At 40.5% G+C, this 8,442-nt stretch overlaps 1 long non-coding RNA gene across 2 annotated transcripts in view; it reads right to left on the bottom strand.

Annotated features, from left to right (window-relative positions):
• LOC147755362 (uncharacterized) overlaps positions 1–7,764 on the bottom strand; it is a 19,279-nt gene extending 11,515 nt beyond the window's left edge. For both annotated transcript variants that reach the window (XR_015328145.1, XR_015328146.1), the window contains exon 1: positions 7,576–7,764. This is a non-coding gene — a long non-coding RNA (uncharacterized LOC147755362). The remainder of the gene's footprint in view (positions 1–7,575) is intronic.
• Positions 7,765–8,442: the final 678 nt, after the last annotated feature.

The raw sequence follows: 8,442 nt of genomic DNA, 5'->3' as shown, positions 1-8,442 counted from the left end.
AGCATAGCTAATCGGCATCGCAAACGTCAATTTATATAAAATTTGCGGCCGAAACAGTTTCCTTCACAGATAAATATCCTGCCGACGGTTGTCTAGTTTCATAATGGAGTTCTGAAAATCTATATTCCCACACCTGAACAATAATAGGCCCGTGTGCTGTATATAAACGTGTACCTATTTCTATTACATCTATAATCTTTATAAGTATATATTCTTCAACATGTCTCTAACGTAAAAACGAATATCTTACATATCGTTTACGTTAATTCTGAACTCAACAATTTGTTCGTTCTGGCTTCTATTTATGAGCCAACCGAGTCCACTTTGAAGTCCACCTTGTCGAGCGATAATTACAAGAACAATCTATCAATGGTCTTACCTGAACATGTATTTGGCTTAAAATATATACCGCTTCAAGAGTTGTATCTTGCACGCTGGTCAGCTGTTGCTTTATTGCAAAGGTTCTTGCTGATTTCCCGTGTAGCCGTGAGGCAGTTTCCTGTTCAATTCACGTTCAATAATAATGTCCTCTATACGGGCCTTTGTGTAGCCCTGTGGACGGTACGACGATTCAGCATAATGCGTACGCCTGCCTCTTGCTTACAGCGTTTCACTGCTGTGACTGCGCATTTTGCTTTTTTAGTTCTACATAAGTTGCTGCAACTATCTCCGAGGGTTTGTTCCGTCCTGTTTAATTCGATTTTGAACTTCAAAATAGCGAATGACTGTTTCAAGCCTCGTGAAGAACAGGCTACACAAAAGGCTACGTAGGACGACCATCATCGAGGTTCTGCCACACTCCCAGAGGCGAAACCCAAAGGTTCAAAGACGAATTTGACGTGACTTGCATAACCTAGCAAGAAACGATAGGAAAGTTTGTACGCGGATGGCTGCGTAGTATCAAACGCACCTTCAGAATTTTCAAATATATATATATATATACACATATACATATATACACGAATGTATGAATGGAACACAATGTCCTTTATGAGCGGGCGATTCACATGAAAATTGCAACTAATTTTAAGCACGTATAGAGGTAAAGAAAATATCGACAACGAAAGGGGCAACTTTACTACCGTAGACACGAGCGCTGTTTCCTATCATAATTGTAACACAAGTGTATCACAACGCTTATTTTATTTTTTTACTACCGCGGATATTGGAGTGTTATTTACCTATTGTATCAAAGGATAGTTTTATTTAAAGTTATTATTCAAATAATAGGATAAATAACGACTGACATATATACCAGATCATTTGTTTTTGTTTACGACATGCATTAAGACGAACGTAATTAAAATGCTAAAAAAAATCAGCTAAACGTAGTGATTTTATCCAAATACATTTATTATATACAATAAACACGCTAAAAAACTTCCGTTGAAAAGATGTTTTACGGAAAATACGGCGAAAATTTTCTGTTATCATTCCAAGTCCAAGCAAAACCTTCCTTATATAATCTTTTATTATTTCATCGCATATACATGTTGATTGCGGAGCTTGATCAAGCTGCACCAAGGAGCATTTTCCATTAGAGCGTTAATCATTAATAACAACAGCTGCGGCTTGACTAGCTCTGAAAACTACCTTGGCTGATTCTTACGGAGAAGCCGCATAAAGCATCTACTTTTTCCCCAATTGTTGAGATAAGACCTAGTTCAAAGTCGAACTAGTGTGCTGATTTTATCTACAAAAATAGAGCGTTTTGGTAAACAAACGACCTAAATCTAGGAACAAGTTTTTTACGTCCACAGGAACTTATCCGACCCTCATGCTCGCTCTATAGTTTCTGTTATAACTGCGTGTAGCTTTCGATGAACTCAACTTTTCCGTGTCCCCTTAATATCACGTCCAAACCCCGAGGTTTCGTCAGATGAATATTTTTTCATAGACGAAGCCCCAACCGCGGTAATATTTAAGCGAAAGCCTCCTATTTACGACACCCTGCAGAATCGAAATTGGCTAGCGAATCTTTGCCCGATAAAGACAGTTCTTTCAGGGGCTCCTATGGATATAGGGATAGCGTTGACTAAAATATCGTCAAACGTAAAGCTGCTACACAAATATTTGCGAGACACGCAACATTTACCTAATTTGAGGGTATATAAGTATGGTAATTCTTGGTAGGGCACTGACAAATCTTTCGAATTTTATGTCCAACGCTGCTATCAGGCATTGTCTCTGACGGCTGACCTCCAGTACTAGACAAAGTGTGCCTATGTCGACTTTCGAACTTAGACCGCTCCACATATTCCTAAGTTTAATAGACAAATACGTTGCCATCACACAACCATAAACACGATCCTCGTAAGAACCTGCCTAAATCATCTGCATAATAGATGAGCATCGTGACATTTACACGTTTTGCTAACCGAACAATATAATTGTTACTGTAGCATTTACATAGTCGAACCAACAGCTTCACCAGCTGAGAAGCACCAAGAAGCTCTCGATTTGGTGCTTGCATTTGGAAATTATCTTCATGAAAAATGTAGGTACAGAATAAACCTATTATTAACTAGCAAATCGGATTTGTTCTTTGATTTTTGTCCTATTTTTTTGCACTCCGAAGACTTCCTCCGTGTTGATTGCAATATTAGCTAAAGGATGTGGTCGATAATTCCATTCAATAAATCTATGATCAATCTCTATGTTCTATTCCTATTATTTCTTCCGTCGGATCGCAGTTGGCCAAGTCTGAATAGTTTTTGCTACGGCGTTCAGTAACAATCGGCGCTATTTTGCTTATAACGGACATACACACGCGTACATTGAAACGAAACGTATTCCATTGCCAAATGTTTAGTGTATACTGCTTAGAAGACGTAAATTGCACGAATCCCATTATTATAGCTGTTGAGGTCAGTACCCGGTCACAACTCGCCACACGTTAGTGACCCGTGCCGAAATTTTGACGGATGGAAGCATTGCAGCGATCGATCTCCATATTGGTTTATAAGTTGCTACTTGCAATTAAAAAATTCAGATTGCTCCGATACATAAATACTGGGCAGATTTTCGAAATGGGAATAGCCTTCATTGCGACATCGGAGGCAAAACCGAACAGAAATTGGTCCGCTTGAGTAGAAGGCATATAGGGCAAAAGTTCTACGAGAAGAGGGGAGACTCGAAAAAAAACCATAGATTCTGAATTGGCTTATGCATTTATGTACGCCTATTTATGCGGTAGCTGCCATCCCAGACACGAAATACACAATAATGACTAATAATTGCGAGAGAACACCTATACTGTTAGCCTATGATGAAGCCAATGGTCATAGCCGCAGGGAAAATGAATATTATGAATGAAAAAAGAATGAATGAGAGCAACATGCAGAAGAAGGTGGCGACCTTTTACGTTAAGAGACTATATGCAGACTACCCTAGTTGCCGTTCAACCATGGAAGAGATCTAATCGTTAGAACTAAAAGGTCATATATGAGCTATCGCCTGATAACCCAGTATTTTGTGTCGCTAACCCTACCCCCACTCGACGATTGCTGACATAGTGTTTATAAAAAACATAATGGGCGGTTTAGATCTTTGCTAATTCTCTAATTTGAATACTACGATTAACTACGACACGATTTAGTCGATGTCCAGAATGGCTATTATAGATCTGTGGCTGGTGAGTATTGTGGAAACGTAGCAAATCATTATAGTATAGGATAGCTTGCGACATCTCAAAGTATAGAATACGCTAACGCAATTTCCATCTGCCACTATATGTGTCGATTGGCTACGGTATAGATAATGATTCGCTTTTTATGACCGATATTTGGGTCGCTAGGCATTGCTTTAGACAGCTGGCTCTCAAAATGTATATACACGCAGATCCGAACCCAGACCACCACGTCCTCAACTGTGTCAGACAAACACGTTATTATCTACGGCACGTATGCGAACAGAGCGTGCATATTGTGTAGAATATTTGTGAAATTATCGATGGTTAGGAAGAAAGAGCGCAGAGAGATTCTTTTATGCTTCGCGCTTTAGCCGATATTTAATAGGAGCTTCTAACGTTTTCGTTTGTCTACGTGGCATTATCTTTTACCCAGCTTAGAAAATGCTCGCTAATCGCACAACAGGACCCGTTTCTGCCCCTTCGCAATTAAAATCGACAAAAAGAAGTGCCGGCATAGGGCACAGGAACTACACGCAAACAATCAGAGTCCGCTCAATGCCAATAGTCGCCACCGTTCTAGACGCAACAGTAATAGCGGAACTTAAGAGAACGGTACACTACCTCTCGGGGGTTGTTCGCTTTGGACTACTGGCATCAACGGTACTTATGGTGAGTTCAAACGAGCTCGTCCAAAACGAAAATCGTTACTGTGGGACGACATGTAACAGGTCTACCGTGGTAACCGCTTCCTAGCTCTCGCCGATAGGTTTGCCCCGTCGGTTTAGGCCCGCCAAGGTCATTACGAATCAACCTACCATTACTCCACCGCCGACGTGGGGATGGATGGCGCTAGCTGGAAAACAATGGCAACAGACACTCTTAATTCTAGGCTGATTTAAGGGAACAGAGAACGTGGCAAGGTCTAGTCATGTGAACAGGCAGGTGAGTGTATGGTGTCCGTAAACCTCTATAGCAAACCGTTTTCTTTTAAAAGGGTTAAAAGGACGTTGTTTACTTGACTGGATAGAACGCTTGCTAAACTGTTAAACCGGGATTTTATTCTTCGTTGCAATTTACCTGAGAGACAACGAATAACCATATTTACGTGATGCGTTGTACCGGATAAAGATAGCGACGAGGCGCTTAGGCCACCTAGACGTACCCTGCCAAACCATACTACTGCAATGGATATTTTCGCCAATCGTGGTAAAGCACATGTGCAGTCAGGAACAAGCGTTAACAACGACCCGTCTCTGCTGTCGATAGTATTAATATAATTATTCTTCAACCGTAAGGCTTCCCCTTCCCTTGCTTATTATGAAATATCACTGCCATTTCATAGAAGCGATACGAAAAAGTAAACTATAGCTACGACACTACTTTACAATAAGCTATATGATATGTTTGCAATTTTAAATAGATTAAAATTACAGTTGGTAATATGATGAAGATAATTACCCTTATAAGTCATTAAAAAAAATCTATCGTTTGTCTAGTCTAATAGATTATGCCACAGACATTCAATGGTTCTGTCACGTCTTTTGAATCTTAGTTTTCGAACGTTTTTCTTTCTTTTATAAACAATGTTTTTGTTTCACAGGTGTCCCTGTCCATGGAAATCTTTCCCTCATAAATTCACCATTTACGTTTGGTTATTCTTTAATGTAATGGTCCTTTTGGGTGCCGTTTACGTTACCCATCGTTGAATCCGTCATGAAGACCACTATCTCGACAAAAGAATCATCAACGAAGCAAATGAGGTAACTGCTTGGTTCAGCATTACGTGATTGTATACTCAGCAATAGGTTATTTTCCGCCGTTGGAATTGAACGAAATCTAAGAAACCGGTCAACCTGAGTCTTAAACGAGTTGCTGGAAGAATGCAACTGCCATAGCCAGCAGTTTTGCAAAATCATCCCAAACTACGGCAAGGACCTTCCTTAGCTAAATATTTTCTTTTGAAAAAAGTTGAGGGTTAAATAGTGCACTATGCAAAGCAGACTTTACTTCTGAGCTATTTGCTTAACACTGTGGATCTCTCGACTGCTAAACTCTGTAACCCGGATTCTCAAGCCTAACTTCAGGACTGATTCAAATATTACTACAGCCTTAGCGAAAACTAGCGTCGCCTAATGAGCAGTACATTGCTCTCTTTCCAATACCGTCAACAGGCGACCTGATTTATCCCTGGGCACTGGGTCCTAATTTCTTGCTATCGGTGAATACTTCCAAGGGCCTTAACTGTTGAAAGATGCAGTCCGGTTCATTAGCATAACAACAAAAAGAAAAGTACGCTCTATTTTGAAGCCTGTACACGCATGGATGTCATGCTTGGAGATAACCGGAAAAAAAAAAAAAAAAAGCATAAAAATAGGGTCTCGAAGAACATGTTATGCTTGGAAGAAGTAATCGAGCCAAATGATTGTGCGGGCTCACAGTGGTCATCGTTCATTACTGAATCTAACATGAAGGAAGACATTGCCTTTAGAAGGTTTCGCTGTTCGTGCACCTGTGCCACCAATATGCGTTTGGCGTATTAATGCCGAGATCAGCTCCCTTTTACTGTATTTGTACCAGGCGACATAATTTTCGAGCAAGCGAAAAAAGTGAAATAGATTTTTCTAAAAAAAATTTTAGCCGGTAAAGCCTAGTGATGAACAGAAGCAAGCCAGATATCTGCAGATCATTCATAGAGCAATACGGTAAAAATATAGTGTCATAGTGGACTATCCACGCGATTTTCCAAGTTTTGAAAATCTAGCAGGTGTCCGATAGATATCATTGCCAATCCTAATCATCGACGAGAAAGGCCGTCGTCATTATGAGTAAGGAAAAAGGTATAGGTTGGTCTGGATTGATTTTTTTTATTTCATAAAAATACTGATATGTCAGTAACTACTAATTAGACAAGTTCTAACAACACAGGATATTGTTGACTGTGCTTATTCGGTCCAATCGGTTATATTTGGATGTCAAGGAAACTTTTTTAAAGTCAATATTCATATTTGGTCCCCTGAACTTACAGCTGGAACACAGGTAATACAACCAATACAGGTAAATATCGGTAGGTACCGAGATTTAAAGGCACACACGGCTATACTGTAAGACCTCAGCTTAAAAATATCTCATGCTCAGAGGAAGAGAGGGGAGTAGGGAAAACTCAGGTCCCCCGCTGTATTTCTGTGATATCTGCGAAGCGATTGCTTACCAAGGGAAAAATCAGCACAAGTAAGTACCTGATGCATAGCGCACACAAGGCCAACACGTCGCTTGGCCTTTTCTGTGCCATCTTAAGTCCTTAAAGTTTTTTCAAGCCTCGCTCACTTTCCCACTAATTATCTTTAGAAGTACACAACTAATAAGATTACGGTACGTCTATTGCTAATCGAGATAACTAGTAAAGTAACTGTTTGCGTAACTACGAATACACAATACTGATGGGAATATACATAAGACAATGCTTACGTTTTATTAAGAAAAAATTGAGTTTTTTAGGGTCTGTAAAATTATGGTGACATTGTTTCCCAATCAAACGTTAGCAACAAAAACTGGTTCCGTGCTCCCTCGAATTTCTAGAAAGTAGTACCCGCCACTTATGATTCTCCTAGTGATTATGATTCTGACATAACTAGTGGCATTTCAGCTGCCGGGTCTCAGGACTCACCCTGTGTTTCGTTTGAATAAAGCAAAATGCGTATCTCTAATAATGTGTGACTGCACTTCACAAAAGTTGCTATCAGCTGCTGAGTGATACACTTCATTACCGTAAGTCGTGCGAGTACCAGTGTCATATGTGGTCGTCTGGGTAAGTTCCTTGCGTGCTCTACGCCCTTTGTCTGTATCTGTACATGGCTCCCATCCAACGGGAAAAAACTACTGCATACTAATCCAATTTATAAACTTCATAAGACGAGCAGCAAGGGTACATATATATGTGCTCTTACCTCTATATATATGGAGAGGGAGAGAGAAACAGGCAACAAGAGCGACAGTACGACAATGAAACTAGTTGACGCAGGGATGGGACCGTACAACCACTAAAGCAGAGCTTGAATTGGCTAGTTTGGATGGCCGCTGCTCTGTGCCGCACGTTAAGGTGACTTCTGTGAGTAGAGCTGTTATTTAATAAATGAATCCAGCGAACGTACCACTGGCGAGAGGCAATGTGCAAGCGACCTAACAAGTGGTTGTGCACGTTTCGCCCTTTATCTCGCCTTTATCTCCCTTTATTCGAATCTCTGTTGCATTACTTAGCTACCCCACGTAGTACTAATGCGTGCCATAATGATATGTTGCGGGCATATCAAAGATTCGGAGACGTACATGCGAACTCGCCCTCAATGAATTGTTCGTATGTATACTGTACGATTGCGTTTTTGTGTGTGTGAACTTGTACGTTGTTTCGTAGTCTCACAACTTACTGGCTTCATTAGTTGCCGTGTCAATAATCGTGTGATCAATACCTTCGATTTGGGTCTCATATAGATTTAGAGTCTTTGTAGGAGGAAGAAGATAGAAACTTGACACAGCACCCAAATTGAGCGCCCCAGAAAAAAACATCTACCTTGAAGAGACCAACACGGGCCAATAAACCGGTAAAACTAGAGCCAAGCGTGACACTTCGTTTGAAGTCTGCCGAGTATTACTGCACACAAATCGAATGACGCGGCCTCGTATGTCATCTATATATAGAGGATGCTAGGCTTAGAGCCAGACTCTCTGATGTTAGTCGCACGCACACCTGCAGCCTTGTCAAAAAGCAGCGCGTTAACTGCTTTTGAAAAAGGGTCAGGTACTATGTGATGTTTTCA

Source organism: Varroa destructor, unplaced genomic scaffold (assembly GCF_002443255.2).
Source record: "Varroa destructor unplaced genomic scaffold, Vdes_3.0 BEIS01000005.1, whole genome shotgun sequence".
Taxonomy (NCBI): Eukaryota; Metazoa; Arthropoda; class Arachnida; order Mesostigmata; family Varroidae; genus Varroa; species Varroa destructor.
This window is presented reverse-complemented; position numbering and strand designations above follow the sequence as displayed.